Consider the following 24,217-nt stretch of genomic DNA (forward strand, 5'->3'; position numbering starts at 1 on the left):
TCGGGGGGGTAGTCACACCGATTGGGATCACGCTTGCCCTATCACCTAGATAGTGTTAAACTTAGCAGGCTCAGGCTCACCTCCCTAATCCCAATGTGGGTGGCTGGGGAGAGGGGACAAATTCCCTGGATTCGCCACAGCCTCCAACCCTGAAACTTTAGCATCGATTACTCAATGCCCTCCCGCTTCCCTTCATTTAGAACATTATGATGGGGAAACATTTTTTAATTGACTGATGCTTTTCTAAATTGATCAATATTTTTCTTGACTCTGTGTACAGGGAATTAAGTAGGAACTGACATCATGGGTGCAGATGGCATATTCATTGAGTTGTTGGACATATTTGTGGACAACCACACGACTCCGCTCCTGGGGTGCTATGATTCTGTCACCCAAGCAGCTTTAACGGTTTCTAGACCTATTATGACACCTGGGGATATTTGTAAGAGGAGTAATGTGAACGAAGACAACTCAAACCCACCAGAAAGTAGAAAAATAGATTGTAAAAAATCTATTGTAGTGAAAGATATCTGGCTTTTATTACTAATACAACTCTAGCAATAATTGTTATATTGAACGTGTGAAGAAATAATTTGATGTCGCTGCAAATCTAAGTGTTCTCGATGTGATGGACCTTGACATAATTACGCCTGTTGCAGTTTACTGGGAATCCCAGAAGTAACCGTAGCTTTATCTTTCTAGTCAGATCTTTGCCATTCAGTGAGTACAATAGAATGTTTGAACGATCAAGCAGTTTCCAAACGTGGACCTTTGCTAAACAGTGAGGCGTACTCATTTACTGGTGAGATAGAAAAGTGCCTATATTACATTGCCATGTTTCCCATAAAGGTCCCATGCCAATTATGCCTTGTTTTTGTGAAGCTTGATTTCAGTATGTTTGTGTACTCCTGTAAATGTAAGCCAGCCATCCAGTGGTTCAGTCTGAGAGCTCATTCAGTAGCGAAGGGCACCCACCGGCCAGAGGTTTTATGTGCTTGCATCCTGCGGGCTCTTAGGCTTCAGCAGGTGCCAGCAGAAGTGTCCTGTAATCTTGAGCAGAGAGGAAGAAAGTGGAGAGGGTGTAAATCTCTGTCTGGCGCCCGTTAACATCTCAAGCTAAATATTTGAAAAGCCTCCTGCCAAATGCCCTTAAAAAGAGTTCCACTCACCATCCCGAAGAGCATAAGTTCTGCTGCTTTGTGCGGTGGCCGAGACCTTAGTTTACATCTGGACTGTGGATGCTGCTCTACTAAGGCTAATTGGATGTGAGTAGGAGCGCAATTAAATAATTGCATGTACTACCAGAAAAGATGGAACAGTGGTATGTCTTCATTGACGCCAAAGGGCCTGATTGAGGCTGCATTGCTCTTCCTTAGAAGAGTGTCCAGTCTGGATGTCTCGGCTGCATAAAGATGTGAACGTTTATAGTCGAAAGGAGAAAAAAGAAAGTGATAATTGAGAGAAAAGGTCCACCGGCATGTTTACCTTTTCATTGGCGCCATGCCTGGAGGTCAGTGCAGCTAGCCGAACAGTGCAGTACTTTGTACGCATGCCTCATGCCTCGAGGCAACTGTCTGTTGGTTCTAGAGGAATACGCTATGAAAGAAGTGTCTTTGCAAAAGAAAGGGTCATATAAAACAGCACAAAATGTTTAGATTTCCATTTTCTGTTCTTTGACTGTGGAGAGGTGAAATTGTTTCATGATGGGACGAAACGTGCAATTTACTGTTGCTTAATTCTGTTTTAGCTATCTAAAGGGCATTTGTGTACGTTTCCAAACAGAAATATAGATAATGTGAAAGTGTGCCAAAATATACCTTGTAGACATATTCCTGATTTCCTCGGGGTGCGTGTCAACTGGCAATTAGTTTCCCGGAAAGAGAAATTGCATATATTCCCATCCTAGAGGACTGTAGGGCTGTGTACTTACAAGTAAGCAAATATTTATTCAAAGCAGTCCAAGATCTTAATTCATGTTTGACTGTACAGTCCACAGAAAGCACAACTAGCTAGCTATGCAGCCAGTCAAATGGCCTTAATTCAGTGCTACAGGCACGTCATGCTCTCGTTTACAATGTATGTTCTCACTTGGGCCTCATCGCTATCCCTGCGTCACAAGATGGCTGCCAGTGCTAGTCCTGCCATAGCGGAGGACTGGAATACAATAGGATTTTGAGGTGATACTATGTTTGGGTATTGTAGAAGGATAATGATCATTATTCTATATGGTCTGCACTGTTCACTTTCGTGTTACTTTACTGCAGTGTTTTTTAAACCTTCCTCCCAAAGATTCATACCTTCCCATAGCAGACTGGATCAGAAATGTCCTCAGCCACCAGGGGTGCACTGCAGCTTTGAATCAGCTCTGCTCAGCTTCATTGGCGCTGGATAAGATGTCGGGGTGTATATATAAGGAGGCGCTCGTACCCCATTACCTCAGTTTCTTTTTTCCACTTGCTCAGATACTGATGTAAAATGCCATCTATAACATAGTTGCCAACTGCCTCATGTCTCTCTGTGAAAGCGTCAAACTTCATCCCCTGCAAAGACTTCAAGAAGCAGGTTCTGTGTTGGATCCTCACCCTTTCTGTGTCTCATGCCTGGGACCAGATTACCATACTGAGGAATGTGGCTCTTGTCAGTTGATGCACATCATGGCGGTGACTGAGAGAGAAGCCAAGGTCTTCACAAACCATCACAAGGCTTGTATATGGACTGAGAGGGCCCACTTTTTTGGCTCCTTCTATGTCGTACAACACAGAGAAAATTCAAAAGAATGTAACACCCAGTAATTGACCTGGCTGCAGACATTATGAAGTGTTGTACAGGTCTCCAAGGTTGGACTTCATGGACACAATTCCTTTTTGTGGCGTGAATTTGCCCTTTCATTGCACTTATCCAAAGCCTTGGAATTTCTGGGCATTGCTAGCCCTTCTTATACTAGGAAACTGAATGTCTTGAGAGGAAACCTTATTCCTTTTCAACTCTGCCATTTCAGAGCCGGTCCTGATGAAGCCAGGATCCATTCCTACAATCTGAGTCTTGCCAGATAACACAGGCCTGCTTCTGCAATGCCAGCGTTCCTAGCCACTCACCCATTTCTTGAGAGACTTGTTTTTCAAGCCTCCATAGTAATCTGAAAGATGCCTGCCTTCCTTCCATTCCTCCTGACTGTGAGTCCAATAAGTTAGATGCACTTGGACACAAGGTTTTCGGTCTTTTGAACTGGGCACCTAGGGCGGTTAATGCCTTTACACTTTGGCCCACTAATCACACATGCTCTGGGATGTGGTTGGGGATACTACTGCTAATTTGCCTACTGAGGTACAGGGGCTTTTGCAGAGTTTGCCACTGACAGCAAGGAGGCAATGCAACACATCTTGCAGGTGTGACTTGACCCAGTAGATTGTTTGGCAAGGTCCCTGGGCACAGTTTCTGTGTCCCTAAGGCAGTCTTGGATAGATACCTCTGGTTTTACTCCTGATGCACAAGTCACCTAGTTGGACATGCCCTTTGATGAGTCTGAATTAGTTGGAGCAAAAGTCGATAATTCACTTGAGAAATGTGGGACATTTAAAACAACAGCTATAACATGGGGATTGCCATGCAGCAGCCTTCCTCATATTTTTCTTGGGGCTTTTCCCTTCTCCTCTTACCCTTGCCTGGTAGAGGTCAATCCACACAGAAAAGCAGTGTCAGCAAAATTATTTCTCCAGCATGGGGTCTGGCATGGATTCACATGCTCATGAATATTCCCCGTCGTCAGGCTGGGAACCCTCAGTAAAAGGAAAAACAGTTCCACTTTCGCTTGAAAACTGCATTTCTCCTCTAAACCAATCACTGTCCTTTGGGTCATACTGCCGCCATCCAATGACAGTACTCTCCCTAAGCTCCACCCCTGCTGACCATCTTGAGATCTTTCCTGCACGTTTCAGTGTTTGAAGTCCACTTCTTGCTCTCTGAGCTATGTTTGTGTTTTTCTATATAATTCTGATCTTTTTGTCTGATTTTTCGCTTAATCGTTCGACCGAAAGTCGCTTGCCGGCAGCAGGGAGCCGCTGTCGGCGAAAATAACCTTCATCAGATCTTTCATCAAGGACCTTTCATCAAAGTTTCGACAAGGACCAGGCTTGGGTCTACTTCACGCCTTTCCAAGATGACTAAGGAGAAGGAGATGCCTCTTCAAACTCTGTGCGAAATGTGGATTGCAGAATGTGTTTGTCAAAGATCACCACCATGAAATGCCTATATTGCCTGCATCTGACCATGATAAGGACGGATGCAAGGTCTGCCGTGTTTTTTTTAAAAAGACCAAGAAGGATCGCTAAAGTAGGCTGGCGGCATGGCTAAAATTGGCTAAGGCCTCCGACTCGGCCTCTGGGTACGCTCATGCTTCTTCAAGGACCAGCCGGTCCCACGAGTCAACTACCTCAGAGAAGAGGTTGTGGTCCTTTGAGGACACCCCGCCTGTGTGAGTCCAAAAGAAGGCAAAGCCACTCTCATCAGATCCTATTGGGTTCACTGCTGCTGCGTGGCCCGAGACCGGAAGGGCAAGGTCGCCATCACCAGCCACATCCACGGTGAGCCTACCAGCGGGGGGCACTCCCTCTAAGAGAACATTTTTGACCCTTTCGAAGCTCTGCTTGCCGTGAACGGACAAGATGATGGAGAGATCCAAGGCCGGCCCTTTACTGCCTCCCTCAGCGATGGCATCACCGTCTCAATCAGCCAAGAAGGCACCTTCAACATCTTCATCAAAGGCCACATCCGCATCGACAACGACTGTTGTTACTATCCTGTCCACGACCCCATCAATGACCTCGTCAACTACCACTTCTTTGACGGGGGCAGAACACAAATGTGGTGCCCACAGTCGCAGTGATGTGTGCTCCGTGGGTGGCCTTGCCAGCACGGCGTGAGGTGACTGCCGCAACTTTCAGCAAAGACCCCTGTAAAGGATACAGCAGCCGTTCCCCTCCAGAGGTCTCTGGATAGGAGGAGGAGTGAGGTTTCTATGACCCCAAACGGGGTGCAGAACAAGGGGCACAATTATGCTAGCTCTGAGGAATATGAGGACCTACCCGAGGACTAATGTTTGGACCACAAAGGGGGCCAGGGACACTTATCAGCAGGTCATTCACCGCAAGGTGAACTCGGTCGTTGGTCTCTCCAGAAGAGGACACCAATCCGGAGCCTCCCGCTCTCACCCCTCCAACACCCCAGCCTAGGGACGTGCCATTGGACATTCTGACCATGCTGCACATGCTGGTATCAGAAATCCAGCAGAAACTGCCACCTGGAAGCCCTTCTAGGCCCAGACGCAAGTCAAAGGACCCTGCTGGTCCAAGGCACCAACCAGCACCACCGCCCCCATCTTGGGAACTGACCCCAACGGTGGATCCTGCCACGCAAAAGGACATGGGCATGCACAGAGCTATGGCGACGGACACCTATGAGAGCAATGCCTTTGTGATGGCGGATGGGGAACCGACAGGCGTGGATGACTCGCAAAGGCTCTCTCCTCCGGATGAGGTTGGTTCCTTCCATTCTATGATATCCAGGGCCTCTGAGCTTTTTCAACTGATGCCCTAGGAGACAGAAAAGGAAGGGTTCTTTTATCAGCGTCGCAAGTCCAGGAGGAAGACCATCATGGCCGTACCCTCGCTGGACGATATCTGGGATGAAGGCCTAGTGCTGCTAAATAATCAGAGCACCACCTAACCAAAGCGGAACAGTCACGAGAAGAAATACACAGTTTCGGACTGAGCCCCCAAGTGCCTTAGGTCCCTGCCTTCACCAGATTCTGTGGTCTCTGCCGCAGCTCGGAAACTCGCGGTAAACCCATTGTCCACGGCCATAGTACCCCCGTACCAAGAGGGGAAGAAGCTGGACACTGTGGGGGAAATATATACGTCTGTCAGCACCATTAAAGACGGAAATGTCCTGGCCAGTTTAGCCCGCTACATCCGGGAACTATGGTACAAGCTGGACCCTCTAATGGACTTCCTTCCTGACGACAATAAGGCAGAAGCTCTTGAGTGGCCTCCAACCACGCCATCACAGTGCCGGTGGACATTGTGGCCCACGGATTCCGTCAGATGGGAAACAGAGTGTCTCTTCATTGACAAGGATGGCTTAAAGCCACCAACTTCAGGGCAGTCGTTCAGTCAAAGTTGTTGGACATGCCATTCGATGGGGAAAACCTGTTTGGCAAGACGGTCGACAGGTCTCTTCAAATCAGCAAGAATGACACAGAGACAGCAGGTTTGCTGGGTACCTTGCAGCAACGTCAGTCGCCGCCCTTTCTTTCCTCAAGGGGAAAGCCTGGCAGATCCTCCAAGGGCTATACTACCTCTTATCAGCAGACCTCTCGCTCCACGACGCAAGAGGCATACAGAGGCCTGTCAGAGGCATACGGCAGGGGAAGACAGTGTCAGCGCCACCCGCAGGGCAGAGCCCCTACACCGAAACAGGCCTGAATCGGCCGTGGACTCTCGGGCCTCCAGTTGTGCACCCCAGTGGGAGGCCGACTGGCGAGGTTCCTCAGTGTGTGGAAGACCATCACCACTGACAGATGGGTGCTGGACACCCACAGACAGCATACAGAGGCCCGTCAGAGGCATACGGCAGAGGAAGACAGTGTCAGCGCCACCCGCAGGGCAGAGCACCTACACCGAAACAGGACTGAACCGGCCGTGGACTCTCGGGCCTCCAGTTGTGCACCCCAGTGGGAGGCCGACTGGCGAGGTTCCTGTAACGCTCACCTGATTCTCGCAGAGGCGCCGGTCTTGACTGGGCGACTACCGTATCTTCAAAGGTGATGTGTAGCACCCGGTTGGCTCTTTGGGCTGGACCTCTGTGCACTGTATGCCTGACTTCAAGAGTAAGATGTCTGCAGATAGAAAATATGGGATTAATGAACTGGGGTTATTGGGGTGTCCCTATCTCTTTCCTTTTCTCCTCTCCTGTAGACCCCCAAAGTTTAACGCTCTCACCTTAGGTAAGTGAATGCCGAGCTCTCCATCTGCCTCGGGGCAGGGTGCTGTAACCAGTTTCTTCACTGGATAGGTAGCGCAGGCCTCTTGACTTCAGAGGACTGCTGTCCGTCGTTTACTGCACGAACGGTAAGTTTCGAGTAATTCTAATGTCTTTAAAGTCTTTAGTAATGATGTCTCTTGTTTTGCAGGGTTCCGGCAATGGCGGATGACGGGCTGAAGTGAGTTGAAGATGGAGCCCGTGTGATGAATAGAAGCGCCTGGAAGCACGTAAGTAAGCGCTTGTTGCCTGCTTCACAATGCGCTCTAACTGTCTTTTTATTTTGCAGGTACAAGTTCGGAGCGGCTGCAGGGTGCCGGAATACCCACTGGGTTAGATGTGGAAAGGAGTAATGGCACGTGAGTATTAAAGTTCCCCAATGTCTTTAAACGCACCTTGTTTTGTCTTTCAGATGCGGGATGCAGCGCCGAAGGCCTCCGGAGCGTGCGAAGAGTTGGTAAGCTTTTGTCTTTCAGATGCCGGAATGCAGTGTGAAGACCTCCGGAGCGCACGAAGAGTAGGTAAGCCTTTGTCTTTCAGATGCCGGAATGCTAACCTGTTCTTTCTTGTCTTTATAGGTGTTGCTGATGACTGGATTCAGGATGGAAAGCCTTTTTCCTTAGGCCCAGGATCCGATGCAGAAGACACGATGAGCGTTCTGCTGCAGAGGATGCAGAATAACGCAAAGCAAGATTCATCCACCGGGTGTGGTTTAAATAGCCTCCTGTAGTGCTTAGGTGTCTCCTTCCACAGCCACGCCTAGGTAAGAAAAGAGTTCCTGCTTTCCAGAAGAGTTCCAGTGTTCTGAATCTAGGGAGTGGCTCCTGCCCCACCCAACAGGAAAAGTAGTTCCAAACAGAAGAGGATCAGAGGCTCAACTGGCAGGCAAGTGAGCAGCATGGTCTGCTGCAGGTAAGTCCACCCAAGCATTATGAGCCCGGCGCTTCCAGCGCTGGGACTGGGCATATTTATGAGCCTGGTGCCACTGGCGCCAGGACTGGGTCCAAAAGGTCCCAATTGGGACTGGTTGGCACTCGGAACCTGGGTTATGGATCTGCTTCCAAGGGAGTTGGGAAAACCCTGACCTTTTGGAAGCAGAGATCATGACAGTTCCTCAGTGTGTGGAAGACCATCACCACTGACAGATGGGTGCTGGACACCCACAGACAGGGCGCACCTTGGAGTTTCAACGCAGGTGTCCTCATATTCCCCCTGTGGCTCATCAAGAACAGCACGTGGCACAGCTGCCGCCGGAGATCCACACCATGTTGAAAAAATAGGTGATAGAGCCTGTTCATCAGCACCCCCAGGGCTCTGGAGTGTACTCCAGTTACTTTCCAGTCTGAAAGAAAACAGAAGGGGGGTGGCCGATCCTGGACCTGCAACACCTGAACAAGTACTTGAAGTTTAGAAAGGTCACGTTACAGGATGTGCTCACCCAACTGGAGAATGGCAACTTCCTGGTGTCTCTGGACCTGGAAGACACCTACTTCCATGTCCCAATCTATCGAAAGCACCGCAGGTTCCTGCAGTTCGTGGTCCAGGGGCGACACTATCTGTTCAAGGCACTTCCCTTTGACCTGAAATTGGCCCGAGGGTCTTCACGAAGTGCTTGGTGCCAGTGGCGGCGCATCTTCGTCTGGAAGGCATCCTCGTCTACCTTTACCTGGACGATTGGCTAGTTTGATCCCGCTCCCATGCTCTTGCGATCCAGCACACAGAGAGGGACCGTGCATATGCTGACAGAGCTTGGATTCTCAATAGATTATCCAAAGTCCTGCTTGGAGCCATCGCAGAACGCTCAGGTTCTGGGAGCCCGACTCAACCCAGTGGGCCTCATTCCAAGTCCGGCGGTAACCGAGCCAGAATAACCAGCAGGTTGCTGCCGGACTTGGAATGAATTACCGCCTCTGTGATTGCCAGAATCACCGTGGCATTACAACCCCGGTGACCTGGTAATTCCGGAGGTAGCCATCATAGGGAAGATGCAGCCGTTGTCATCGGCACAGTCGGCTACTGTGCGAGCTGTTAAGTCGCTTTTGGACATGATGGATATGATGTTCTCCTGCAACAACCTCGTCCTCCTTTGTAGACTACAGATGAGGCCTCTCCAGGAGTATCTGCATGCAAGGTGGCTGCAAGTCTCGGCATTCTGGACAGATAAGATGGCCCTCAATGAGCAGCTCCGACAAGCAATAAAGTGGTGGGGCCTGCTCTCTCGTCTCACGCAAGGGGCCCTATTCCAAGTCCCTCCTTACCAGGAGAAAGTCACCACAAACGTTTCTCTGGAAGGTTGGGGGGCTCACACCGGACAGTTGCACGGCAGAGGCCTCCGGCTGCCAGAATAAAAGGCACTCCACATCAACGTCCTGGAGCTCTCAGCCATCTTCTGGGCCCTCAAGTCTTTCCTGCCATTGCTGAGGGCAAGGTAGTGAGGATCTTCATGGACAACACCACCACCATGTTCTACATCTGGAAGTTGGGTGGAATGCACTCTCAGGTGCTCTCCAGGGAGGCCCTGGATCTGTGGCACTCGGCCATTCGTAAGCACATGTTTCCCATCCCTTTTCCTCTGGCGGGCTCCAAAACACCATCCCAGACTTGCTCAGCATGAAGCTACATTCTTAACACAAGTGGGAGATTTGCCAGAACCAGGTGGATCTTCTATTCCATGAATGGGGTCGACCCCAGATCGTATTCTTCGTGGCGGCAACAAACTCCAAGTGCCAGAGGTTCACCAGCAGGTTCCTGCAGCCGAGGAGCATGGGGGATACTTTGGGAGGGGCTTTTCTGTTGTGTAGTGCTTGGTGTGTGTAGTGTGCTAATGGAAAGGACATTGACACTGGCCGCCCATCACCCAGGCAGGGGGATCACCAACTCACCAAGGCTAGAACCTTCACTCACACATTCCAACACTCGTACATCAACACTTCACATGACATCACAACATTCCTGCTTACCCAGGCAAGACATATACAACACATCTCCCCCCCTTTACATTAGCACACTACACACACCAAGCACTACACAACACACCTCCCCTCCTTGTACTTATCCACAAGATGCAAAACATCACGGGACACACCTCCACTCATACCAACATACCCCATCCACACCGACTCGGATGACCAGGGCAGGCACACCGCATGTGCACAAACGCTCCGACTCTCAGCTTATTCCCAGTGCACTGGCCAGGCGCACCGAGACCAACAACTAAATACTGGCACACTCTGGACCCTGAAAGGTCGAGCGAGTCTTAATGGGCACGCAGTACAGCCACAAACAACCGCCTATTATTACTGGGTGGTAGCGCCCCCAGTCAGTCGGGATGTGACTGTGATGATGGTCATGCATGGTCTATAGCTATTATTGATGGGTGGTAGCGCCCCCCAGTCAGTCAGGGTGTGACTGTATTAGTCACGCATGGTATAAAGAGGTATATGTGATGGGTGGTAGCGCCCCCGGTTTTGGTGAGGGCACTTCTGTGGTGTTGTGCATGAGGAGTCACACATATACTTCGACCTAGTGGTCCTGTACCATGTATATTTAAATCTTTTGCGTGCAGGCGGTTGTTTCTGGCTGCACTGCGTGCCCATTAAGACTCACTCCACCTTTCAGGGTCCAGAGTATGTATGGAAGCTCCAGCTCAGGGCCTGATTTCAGAACCATTCTCTGTTCAACCCTATCACCAGTATGCTGAAGACCCAGACATACAAATGCTGGACGACCAAGCGGGAGTTGATTAGTACGGAGACGACGAGGACCAGGACGAGGAGGAGGAAGATGAGGCAGAGGTCTATAATCTAGACTCACCTGTTAACAAAGAACCACCAGTCACTGACTCACCTGTGAATAATCAGCCTCTTCTGAATGAGGTCTTAGTTAGAGCTGCAACGCACTTTCACATAGACACTCAAGGGGCTCAGGAAGAGAGGGACTTTGCAGAAGAGATCATGGGGGATAAAAAACCCATTTCCCAAGCCATACCAATTCTGAAGTCCATCCAACGCAGAATTAACTGTTCCCTCCTCTCCCCTAATCTCACTAGGGCTGTCAATCCCAGAATTGAACAATTGTTCAGGGCCGCCCAGTCAGACCCACTTTATGTAAGGGGTCAACTTAAACCTGACTCGTTGGTAGTCACTAACACCAGGAATAGAGCAGGGACACATCTATCATCATCTGAAGCTCCCCATACAAGGAGATCAAGAGGATGTATGGGTTAGGAAGGAAAGTGGCCTCCACTTCCGCTTACCAAGCAAGAACCGCCAATACCACCACTCCGCTGGCAAGCTAGAATTGCCACCAGTGGGAGCAGGTAGCTGTCTCATCGCCTCCGCACCAGAACCACTTAAGGGCCAGCTAGCCCAGATTGCGTCAGAGGGTAGATCGGTGTCCGGGTGCATTCTAAAAGCGACCTTTGACACCGCAGATAATGCAGGCCGGCTCATCGCAGAGAGCACTGTCATCAAGAGACACGCTTGGCTCAGACAGTCAGGGTTTAAACCCGAGACCCAGGCTACTCTTATCGACATGCCGGTGGAAACAAATGTCTTGTTTGGCAAAGCAGTAGAGGAGGCACTCAAATCTGCCAAGTAGGAATACGATACCCTGAAGTCCCTGGGACAATTGACCAACAAACCCACGAACCAGAGAGGGAATAATAATAATTTTCGTCGCTCACGCGGACAAAATTCCCAGAGGGGTTCAAATTACGCACAGGGGCGGGGTACATCGTGGGGTAACAACCAACAAGGTACCCAGAGTTACGGTAGAGGTAGGGAGAGGCAGCCCAGGCAAACAGTGACGTTCCGCTCAGGGCCCCTTTCCATGCATCCCCAGTAGGTGGGCGCATTTCCAACTTCACCCAAGCATGGGAAGGGATCACCTCGGACAGATGGGTGCTGTCCACAGTGTCCGCGGGATACTGCATCAAACTGCTGGAGCGCCCCTGCAACCACCCTTCACGACAAAAAATACACTCCCGGGATCACCAAAAGATCCTCCTCGAGGAAATCATCAATCTTCTCACAAAGGACGCGATAGAACTCGTCCCGGGCAACCAGGTAAACAAGGGTATTTATTCAACTTAATTCCTTGTGCCAAAAAAAGATTTGACAATGCGCCCAGTATTAGACTTATGCCCTGCAAACTAGTATGTCAAGCTCCAAAAATTTTGCATGACTATGCTCCAAGAGGTAATCCCCCTCCTAAGAAAGGGAGATTACATGGCAACATTGGACATGAAAGATGCCTATTTTCATATTTCCATGTGCCCAACGCACAGAAGAAGCGCTTCAAGGTGGACAGTCAGCACTACCAGTTCATGGTGCTGCCCTTCGGTATAGCCTCGGCTCCAAGGGTATTCACCAAGGTACTGGCGGTGGTGGCGGCACACCTACGCAGGGAGGCAATCCCAGTGTACCCTTACCTGGATGACTGGCTCATCACGAGGGAGACCCCAGTAATTTGCAGTTCCAACATCCAAAGAACAATCAACCTCCTCTTCGAATTGGGTTTCTCAATCAACGAGAAAAAATCAAGCCTGGTGCCAAGCACCTCCAAACAGTTCCTAGGAGCTGTCCCAAACACGCAAGAGGGGTTGGCCTTTCCCTCAGAGAAAAGAATTCGGAATCTACTACTGCAAATTCCTCAATATCAGTCCGGTCGCCAGATAAGGGTGCGCAAAACAATGTGTTTGCTAGACATGATGGCGTCATGTATTTACCTGGTTCCCCACGCGCGCCTGCGCATGCGACCCATGCAAGAATGGTTGGCGAAACAGTGGTCTCAAGCAAGTGGTCGGTGGGACGATCTAGTGGTCGTTTCGCCAAACACTAGTACAAAGGCTTCACTGGTGAACAAGAGAGAACCTGTCAAAGGGGAAATCCTTTTACGACCCGGAGATACAGGCCGTAGTCACTACAAACGCGTCCCTGTCGGAGTGGGGAGCACACCTCCTTCACCACACAGTGGTCAAGAATCACATCAATCTGCTAGAGCTTCTGGCAGTCTTCAGAGCGCTTCAAGCTTTCGAAGCCCACCTGTTGAACCAGTCAGTGCAGATCTTAACAGACAGCACGACAGCTATGTTTTACATAAACAAACAGGGAGGGACTCGTTCGCCAAATCTGTCCTTGCTTGCCCAGAAAATTTGGAAATGGGCACTCAGACGGAACATTTACCTGTCTTCTCAACATGTTCCAGGGGATCTCAGTTCACTAGCAGACGCCTTGAGCGGAGATCCCCTCCCAGAAGAACACGAATGGTGCCTACATGAAGAGGTCGTAGGAGACCTCTTCTCACAGTGGGGTTTCCCCACTATAGACCTAATCGCCACAAGCGAAAACAGACAATGCCCAGGATTCGCATCCATGTTCGCCCAGCCAGGCTCCAAGGGGAACGCTATGTGGATGAACTGGTCAGGGATGTTTGCCTACGCTTTTCCACTCACTCCTCTAATGAGGAAGTTGGTCAACAAGATGCACAGGGAATCGATGACGCTCATCCTAGTTGCTCCCATGTAACCCCACCCTGGAGCCCTACCAGAAGTTATGGGCCTGTGTAACCTTTTAAATGACATGAGAAAACCGTGGTTCCCACACCTGCGCAGACTGGCAGTGTGTGAACCCATCAAACTCCCGTGCTGGCACAACCTACTATCCCAGCACGGAGGAAACCTAACACTAGACACTGTTATTTTGATAAATGGAAGAGATTCGTTATTTGGTGCCAGAATAAACGGATCAACCCAGTTCATTGTACTCCTTCTTATATTGTCACCTACATGCTCCACCTGCTGGACGCAGGGCTGGTGTTTAATTCACTCAAGGTACACCTGGCAGCGTTATCAGCCTACACCACCTCCCATAACAAGGTGTCATGGTGGAAAGTACCAGTGGTTAAAGCATTCATGGAAGGGGTTAAGAGACTCCACCCTCCAATTTCTAACCCACCACCAGGATGGGACCTTAATGTGGTGCTTGCTAAACTCATCGGCCCCCCATTTGAACCCATGCTTAAAGCTAGTCTCAAACACCTGACCTATAAAACTGCCTTCTTAGTAGCCATTACATCCATAAGAAGGGTCAGTGAAATTCAGGCTCTGTCAGTGCAGGATCCTTTATTTACAGTTCATAAGGATAAACTGGTTCTACGAACACACCCTAGGTTCTCACTAAAGTTCATTTCTAAATTCCACGTTAACCAGTCCATTGAGCTACCGGCTTTCTTCCAAGAACCCCAAAGTTCTGTTGGGGTGAAACTACACACTCTAGATGCGCGAAGAGCGGTCTTCTATTATGTAGACAAGACCAGACCGCTAAGAAAAAGAGACCAATTGTTCGTCTCCGTAGCTACAGGCAGAGAGGGAGATTGCGTCTCTAAAGGCGCCATCTCGAAATGGATAGTCAAATGTATCCAGCTGTGTTACTCACTTTCTGAAAAAACTTACGCCAAGAGCCCACTCTACTAGAGGCACTTGGGCCACTCTGGCTTTCATTGCAAATGTACCCCTTGACACCATTTGCAAAGCAGCTACATGGAGCTCTATTCACACTTTTACTCAGTACTACTGCATTGACACCCATTCCAAGACAGATAATCAAGTGGGACAAGCGGTTCTAAGACATCTGTTCGCTCATGACCCTTCTCACATCCCACCTCCTTCTTCTAACACTGCTCGCTAATCTATGCACAGCATGTGATCTAAGCAAATTCCACAAGCCTCAGAAGGGATACATTACTCACCATAATCGTATTTCTGATGCTTGTATCTGCTTAGATTCACATGCGCCCGCCCTTCCTCCCCTCTGAGAGAAGGCTCATGGATGCTTGTAGTCTTATCTATCTATCTATCTGCTTGGACAATCTGTACTCTCGCTACTCCTCATGCTACCTCATGTCAGAAAAAATACAATCTGAGGGTCCTACACGCGTGAGGGATCATGGGTACAGTGGACGTCACACTAGTGATAGTATTACCTGCACGCCCTATGTTGACACCCATTTTCGAGTTTCTAAAAACAAACTGTAATACTCTGCAGCTTCCACTAGATGTTGGCCTATGCACAGCATGTGAATCTAAGCAGATACAAGCATCAGAAATACGATTACGGTGAGTAATGTATCCCATATGTGAAGAAAGTGCGCACCTTGGTACACTATTTGGAAAGCACTCCTGGAGCAGGGTAACGCATCAAATCCCTCAGTCTGCAGGAAATCATCAATCACAGAATCCACAGAAAAATAAAGTTTATTTTGAGAAAAGGTCAACAGGGAAGCACACGACGACGACACGTTTCGTGGTAAAGAAACCGCTTGTTCACGTACCAATAAATATATAAATATAGAGAGAGAGATAGAGAGAACAAGAACGCAGATAATGGTAAAACTAAAATTCTTCTCTGGATCCTTGGCAAGCCCCTTACTGCTTTTTCACATCTGCTGGAACAGTTAATATGTTGTTCATGGCTGTTGCCCTGTAGCCAGGCTCACACAATGTGCCTGGCTCGGAGCAGAACTGCCAGTTCCTTGCCTTCATGTTCATTGAAATCCTTTTCATCTTTAAAACTCACTTGATATTTATTATTTAAGAACGCGATAATGTTAAAATTGTATCATAAGACAGATGGAAAAACTATGTTTGATGCGCATTTATTATCTTTTAAGGCAGATCTAGGCATAAGTGATCAAATGATTATTTCGCGAAAAATAAAATAAACTTTATTCAGAGAGAAATACAGCCAAGGGCTAAAATGATTTGTTTGAAGCCTTTAGTTTTCGTTGTTAACATTTTGAAGAGCACAATTGGCTGCATTTTTGGTAATATCGTTACTTGATTAACTTTGATAACATTGACCATGTATTTAAGTTACATCTACAACCACAGATTGTAAGTGTGCCTGCTTGGTGACTTTTTGTTGTAGACATAAATGTGCCTCGTTCTGCAGTCGATCATTGTCTGAATTTGAGCAAGAATAGGATGACCTGTGTACAGCCCATTGGACAAAGGCAACAGGCATAAATTCTCCCTAAAAATACAAATATTGAGTAAAAAAACTACAAACAAAAATGTGAAACTGACACATCAGAGCATGTCCCACTTCTTTCATCCACACAGCCCCATGGATATGTTGGGACCAGTAGTAAACGTAGTGCCACAGGAAGAAGCTCTGCTATTATTACTGCCTAATCTGAAGAGGTAAACGTGTACCTTTACATGTGCATGAATAACTTGGTGCAAATAGATATTTCTTACAAAACATTTTTGTTTTACAGGTAAAATATATTTTTATCTGCTTATTAAATACACCCGCTGGGAATGGGACTAACTTTTTTACTCCCTACAAAATAATTGTACTCCCAACTTTAAAAGTAAATAGGGTGTAAAATACTCCCACTTCAAAACCTGGAGCACTGCCTATGTCTACTTTCTAGCAATCATTCTTACCCAAGTAGGAAACTATGTTCATATCGGTAGGGGTCTGCTTGATCTGATCTTCTTCAGATTCCAAAGGTCAACCTACTCCTACTTGACTGCCACTGATTCTCTCATCTATCCCTGGCATTCGGCCAGCATGCAGGCTTTGCAAAAGCACACGAAAGAAAATAGCACCCAGGGTGGGTCTGTCAGACAACCTGAGCAGAATCTGCTGATCGAAGCTGTCTATTGCTCACATCTGCCCTAAGTCTCCTGCCAGTTTGGCTTTCTGTTGCCGCTGCCATACTGGTGCTGCTCCTCCACATCTCCTCCATCTCCCTTCTTACCCGCACACTCCTAGACAGAGAGACCCTAACGTAAAGCTTCTGTGGCTCTCATCCACATCTCTGCTGCCTCATACCGCTTGCTGTACTTAGTCAGCTGTGCCTGCGAACACCATGAGAAAGGAAGAGGGCCTCTCCTCAGAGCCCTGGCTTCTATTTCCTTGGCAGTGATCCCTCTCGGTAGGGTGCATGGACATGCACAGGTCATTTTGTTTTCTTTGAACACATTATTAGCACTTCGGGGATGGCCCCAGTGTGCTAATAACAATAATACCTGATTCTAAGGTTTGTATCAAGTTTTAATTACCACCACTGCTCTTGTGCCTTTTATCTCATGCCCAGGTTACTCACCCCGCCCAAACCCCCACCCCCCTCATCGGTTAAGCCCTTAAAATCAGGTAATATTACTTAGTTATAACCCTTGGAATGTTCATTTGGTATTTGCATTGGACAATCTGAGCTAGAGCACGCAGATTGGTCCAAATTCCACATTTGTAGGCTACCAACAGCAGAAGTGAACCTAGCTCCAAATCCCTTGACCGCCAAGTCGGGTTTGTGTATTGTCCATAGGCTCTGCCTACATACGGTGCTCTAGCACCTTGAAGCGTCTTTTGTGCTAGATGGAATTACAAAGAATGATCACCAACCAGATAATAAGACAGACTCAAGGAACATGGCAAAGTACTACTTTATTCTCATTTAATAAACAGAGACAACCATCAGACATCGGACTGATGCATGCACATTCACATAGCAGCTTGATTACTTAGAGGTCTTATACCCCAATATGCATCATATATGATGTCATTCTGCGTGGCAAATCATAAACCTATTGAGGGAAGGGATTGGTTAAGGGAACATATCTACATATGGGTTAGTACTTCTTTGGCTGCCCCTTATCTGTAGGGCACGCCTTCAAATGCCTCTAAATACATATACTACTGATTATAGCGGACAAAATGGCATTGGATTGGTCTATGGAACATTGTTTGTTAGATTGTCCCTCAAACCCACTGATTGGTTGGCATGCTATCCCAACCTTGGACTTTCCGCTCTTTAGCAGCACGTACGTGAGACGAAACATAGGTTTTGAATCCTGTCAGACTACTCCCCGTTTTCCCAATTAGTCTATCATCTCTCATCGGTCAGCCATAAGCTAAAGTCTTCCGTCTGTAGTTGACCTTGTAGCCTGCTCACTGTCCTGGAACATTTGAGGGAGTGTGAGCACACCACTATCTTCGTCTGGGGCTCTAATGAATAGCGTCTGTCTTCAACTTCTGAGTCACATGTGAAGAGACCACAAATGTGTCAATTTCAGCCTCTTATTTACTGCTATTTGATTCAATTATGCAGGGGACTGTTGGCCTCTAGAGACTTGTTCACTCTACCTTGCATGGCATTTATACACTTTTAATTGTCCAATCCTTTGACCATTGCATATATTGTCTTCTTTAATCTAAGAGAAATATGCCCTTTATTCATGGCTTATTTCGTTAGCTCCCCTTGTGCCTTGCAATTATTCCTTAAAATAGCATCCTTGATCCCGGGTCAACATATCCTTCCTGTTGTTCTGCGCTTAGAGCTTTTCATCCTCTCGTGGTTCTGTAACCTTGTTCTGTCTCCGAGGTAGCTTGGTTGAATTCGACGTGAGCCAGCGTCCATTTTCCTGTCGTGGCCGTCCTTGCCACGTTATATATTATATATAGCAAGCCTCTATATGTTTCCTTTCTAGCTTGCGTTACTGCATATTTATAGTTATTGACTAGTAAGTTACTTATCGTCTTTGTATTCATGATTACTTTAGCTTTAGGTGCTTGTTTCTCTTGGTGCTTCAGTTATATTTTCATAACATTTCAACATTGGTTTATGTATCCTCTTTCTGACATCACCCTGCCTTTGTCAGAATTCTCCTTAACGTTCCATAATGTCCATCGGTGCATACTCTCATCCTTCCATGCGGCATCCTTCCACATCTTCAGTGCAAGTGTACATTCTGTTTGGCTGTCTGAGTACATAACGTCTCTCATACACTCGATGCGGTATAGGACGATACAGGGGGTCCCATTTACTAATGACCTTCTGTGGTTCCAGTATGACGGCAGTGAGGGGGCAGGAACTAGGGTAAATGCATCCACATGCACCTCTATATACCTTCAGCCTATTCCCCATGACTGCCCAAGCAGATAGAAAATCTATCAACAGGCCCCTGCCTGCCCATGTTGATGTTAATACCAAAATGTGGAGTGGGTCATACCCCCAGGAATTTGAGAACGCTAATCTGCCTGTTCTAGGGGCTACTAAAGGTATTACTTGTGTACGCCCTTTGTGCTCTTTTCACTTTTATTTTTCTTTCACATGAAAGAGCTACTCTGATTATGATAGCCTTATAAACCCCACCCTGGAGCCCTACCAGAAGTTATGGGCCTGTGTAACCTTTTAAATGCCCTTGCGGCTCGCCGGCATTTAGCTTAGACTTCAGGACCTGGGGCCCCCAGACATTATGGGTCTGTGTACCCATTTAACTGCCCTTGCAGCGCTCAGGCCTTTAGCGCAGTCCTCGGGACCTGGTGGACCTCCCGGGGGCAGGTTTTTTGAAGTTTAATCAGCACATGGCAATCATAATGTATCTCCTCTTACCAAAACAGAATTCTTGGATTTTGGCAAATAAATACCAGTATATACTGCAAAAGTGAACACAGAGTTGGGACAGTGGCTCGCCTATGAGAGCTCTTCCTTCCCATTTGCTATTTTATTTAGCTGCAGTATTTGCACTTGATGGGCTGATAACCAGCAAAGCTGACCGAGAAAGCTGCTGCTTCCACAGTCATACATGATGCACTCGTGCATTGCGTCTCAGTGTTTACTCTAATACGTATATCACTGCTTTTAAGACCCGTGTACTCTTGCACAAAAGTGTAAAACTATGTCACCCCACGATACATTATCATTATGATTCAAGGAAACGTTCCTTCCAAAAGGAAACGAACTTTCCCCCGCAATAAACAAATCAGAATATTGACAGTAAAAAATACATTACACAATGGCTACAACAACACTTGATTGAAATGACCATGATGCCCGGCAATCAACGAATGGAATGCAGATTTTTTTTTTTTTTTTTAACCTGGCTGCCAGAAAATAACTATTGCATATATTTCAAAAAGCTACCTGCTGAAGAGCTAAATATGTACCCCAAAAAACCTCTAGGACAGTGAAGTGTCCAGCAAGGGTGAAGACTATTGTGCATTGTCCCTGGTCTCCGTTACAGTTGGAGTGTAGAGAAATAATTCTCCTTTTCAGGAAACCTAAATATAATGCATGTGCAAGCTTTTCACTACGGCGCATGCGAGGTAAGGTGAGAAACGGGGAAATAAGACCCCTGTTCGTTAGTGCATTGGTCCCTGGAGCCGGCTATGTCTTCCTTCATGGCGCTGGTTCCATCGGCCTCAATACAGCGTTCTTCTACAGAAATCTAATGGAAGGCTTCCCAACGAACACAGCACAATAGCCGTCCCATGTGAGCCATTATGAGAAAAACACAGTTTCAACATTTCAGGCTCATGTTTGATACTTGGGACCATGATAACACATTGCCATCCTCACTTTTGTTGGTCTTCCCATAGGCATCTAGAACATCTGGAAGAGCTTATTTAGGAATTGTCTGAGGAACCTCTTCTCAAACTTCACAGGCAATTGTTCAAGGCAAGTTGCTTGGACACATCCTCTGACTAACAATTTGTTACGGGTCCTTTCATGCTCTGGGGACAAGTTGTGGCTCATTCAGAGCAGACTGCTACAGGTTCCAGACCTACGTCATTTACACATACGCCACATGACAGGAAGTCTAAAACATGAGCTTGGTGGGGCCGTAAAATGTCTGCATCGGGGTGTCTTGCCTTATGTACATTAAATGTGTCTTGCATGTTTTCCTACTACGTGCACGCCCTTTGGGGCATGGCCTAATTAATGGCCAAACACCATTTTTCCGGAATACAAGGGGCCTTTAAACAATTATTTACAGATGGCAGGGAAATGGCAAATCTCTTCTTACATTGTCTACAGATCCACGGGCACTGGGGAAGAGTTACAAGATTATCCATAGATGGTAATGGAAAAGTATAGACCTTCCTCTTTTCCCCCAAAAGGCTGTGGGTTCACCCAACAACATCACTCTAAAAAAACAAGGACTTTTTGCCCTTCTAGAGTCAGGTGCTCATTGAACGTTTTGACTTCAGTGCCTTCTGGTGCATCTACTGCAAAACCTTCCTAGGTTGTTCTGAGGGCTGCACAGCACGGGTCACCTGTGGGGGTCAGATTGTGACTCTTCGACTTGATATGGCTCCAGACAGATGGTCCCTACCAATGGCACACCAACGATACTGCCATAGTTTTCTAAAGAAAAATAATTCACAGCGCTTTCGCCTCCTCCAAAACCACTGCTCCTTTAAGAAAAAGCTCAGTTTATGTGAAGGGAATGAGATGCCTGAACAAGCTTCTCCGAAAGGGTTGGTACAAGATGGTCGCCCTGGTACATATCATCCAGACTTTGGAGTTGCACAATTTGCTTGAGTCTTTGGATCTGCAAGAGGCATATTTTTATGTCCCTATTCCCCCAAACATCGAAAATTAAAAAAATGGTTTCAGTGCTCCCGTTTGGTCTCACTTCTGCTTCAAGAGTATTCCCGAAGGTTATGGAGATGGTCACATCTGATCTTCACAGGAGGAAAGTGGACATCTTTCCCTTCCTCAATGAATGGCTTGTGCCGATTTCATCAGAGTAGACGGCTTTAGAAGACCTCAGGACGACATGCAATCTTCTCCACAATTACTATTCTCCATCAACCAAAAGAAGTCCTTTCTGAGAACCTCCAGCTTTTCCTCCCCCAGAGAAAGGGACAAGTATGCAGACTCTTCCAATCGAGTATATGACTCCCACCTGGCGAGTATATGACTCCCACCTGGCATTTTCTTGAAGATGCTCACAGCATCCTGTATCTTCATTGTTAGTTCACTAAGCAAGACTCTGGGCATGAAGGACATTTTCCTGGCCCCCTTACAGATCTCTAAAACCATACCTTGTTGGGGCTCCAAGATCCTCATCCTTCTGGGGGTCTCATTCCACCAGCCGTGGCTGACTTTCACTCTGGTCATGGACGCAACCTTGATGGCATAAGGAGCGCATTGACAGGTTCTTTCAGTGAATGCTTTGTGGGAAGAGCAGGGGAAGTCCTTCCACATCAACTTGCTGGAACTCTGTCTGAGATTGGGATCCTTTTTACCATCAATCAGGGGTTCACCTTTCCATGTCCTTCTAGGCCACACTAATGCCAAGCGCTATATCAACAAGATGAGTGGTGAGGGTTTCCGAAACTGTGCAGGAAGGCCATGCTCCTTTGCTTTTGGATGATTGAGAATAAGGTGACACTGGGAGCCTAACACTGTGTTGGCAGTGTGAACTTTCTTGCAGATGTGCTGACTCAGCTGTTGGGGGTCTCCCATAAGTGAGAGCTGAACCACTTCTCCCTGGGAGGACCTCCCCAGATCGACCTGTTTGCTTCCTGCTTGGACAAGAAGTGTGAGACTTTCTGCTCCATGGAGAATCCTGCGGGGGGCTCCTTGGGTGAAATGCTGGTGAGTTCGTGGGAGTTCGACCTAGTGTGTGCATTCTTGCCGATTTCTTTTGTGCTGGGGACTTTGACACAGAGTGAAACAACAGTGAGCTGATCACTGTGGACCCAGGACAGAGGTCCTGGTGTCCAGTCATCCTGGATATACTTCTCTGCCCTACCTGGTGGATCTCTTGGAGGAAGGGTCTGCTGACACAAGCTTGCAGAAGAGTGCTTCACTCCAAAGCACTGGAAAGTTACTGCACTTAAATGCCAGGCTATTGAGAGGTTGAAGTAGAAGGACTGTTATCTCTCAGAGGTGGTGCTTGGTGTGATGCTTCCTGTGATTCGCTCGTTCGCCAACTTCAAACTTTGTTGCCATGATAGTTGGTCTGACCTGTTGTGCTCCACCAGCACAGTTCTGGAGTTTTCTTTTTCTTTGTCACGTTTCACTTGAATGTTGACCTGGCAAAGGGCTACCTAACAGCCCTTTCTGTTTTTAAAAGAAAACTTAAGCAGGGATTTTATTTTGTTGTGCCCATCATTTTGTAGTTCCTCAAGAATGTTCATCTTCCCAAACTGCTTGAAATTCTGCTGTGGGTACCTTAACTTTGATGACAGCTACGTTTGAGCCTATTCGTTCATAACACTATGTCTTTTGTCCTCACCTCTGCAAGAAGAGCTTCAGAGTTACAGGCCTTGTTTGTTTTACCTCAGTTTCTGCAATTCATTTAGCAAAAGGTTACCTGGCTGGCTAAGCTATCGTTTTAGTGGTTTTGGAATTCTAACTTCAGCAGAATATACACCTATTGCTGTTTTTCACTTCGCCTTATCCACAGAATAGATGTTCCACAGATTGGAATCTAGGAGAGCGCTCAATTTCTACCTCTCGAGATCAAATTAATATCAGCTAGATGACAAGCAGGCTCCTTGTGGATTGCACCTGCCCAAAGAACGGGAGAGCAATCCCCAAGCAGACCATCTTCAGGTGGATTGTCATTTGCACAAAGAGCTGCCGCGAATTCGCCCACAAGAGGATCCCTGAAGGGCCCACATGCACACTCTACACGCGGTCAGGCAGCTACTTTTGCTTCACTGAAGGGCGCGCTGTCCCTCTGCTGAACATTTGCCAGGCACTCACATGGTCTTCTATGCACTCTTTCACCAAGCATTGCCATCAGATGTTCCTGGCGTTTGAGAATGCTAGAGAGGATTGGTTGGTCCCGCAAGACCTCCCCCTCTCCTCCCTCCCTTTTATCTGTTCAATGGGATTGGGGATCTTTCAGAAGAGGAAGAAACTGTGGAGGGAATGTATCTATTTGAAGTACAAATGACACCTTCCATAATGTATTTTCCTAGTGATGCAATTCATTGTCTCACACATTCCTTATCCCCCGTCCACCTACCTCTCTAAATTAAGTACATGAATTTGCATGTTTTTGTTTTTTAATGTGTCCGTTCTGCCGTTCCTTGCTATGTCCGAGGTCAAAAGGTGAAACTGAGGAAAATGTAACTATTTGCTCCTGGTATAGGTATGCATATGTGTATGACATCGTCAGAAGTCACCAAGGAGCCATGATGGAGGAGGCTCCAGAGCTGCTGCTTAAGGGAAGAAAACTTTCTGAAGCAGACTCAGAATCTGGGGGAGGAGGAATTATTTTATCTACCATACAGAACATTACAGGAGATAAAGTAATGTGTACAGCAAGGCTACTTGCAGCTTTTATTTGCATTTGTATTGCTTTCTTTATTACCGATTTTAACTGTATTGAATTCTAAATGTTCCCTTGTTTTCTCCACTGTTCTAAAGA

General features: G+C 47.4%; 1 protein-coding gene across 7 annotated transcripts in view; it reads left to right on the top strand.

The window, feature by feature from the left end:
• Positions 1-24,217, top strand: part of VPS13B (vacuolar protein sorting 13 homolog B) — a 3,421,660-nt gene that overhangs the window by 3,074,091 nt on the left and 323,352 nt on the right. The window lies entirely within an intron of this gene.

The sequence above is a fragment of the Ambystoma mexicanum genome, chromosome 5q, assembly GCF_040938575.1.
Source record: "Ambystoma mexicanum isolate Mex_15411 chromosome 5q, UKY_AmexF1_1, whole genome shotgun sequence".
NCBI classification, from domain to species: Eukaryota; Metazoa; Chordata; class Amphibia; order Caudata; family Ambystomatidae; genus Ambystoma; species Ambystoma mexicanum.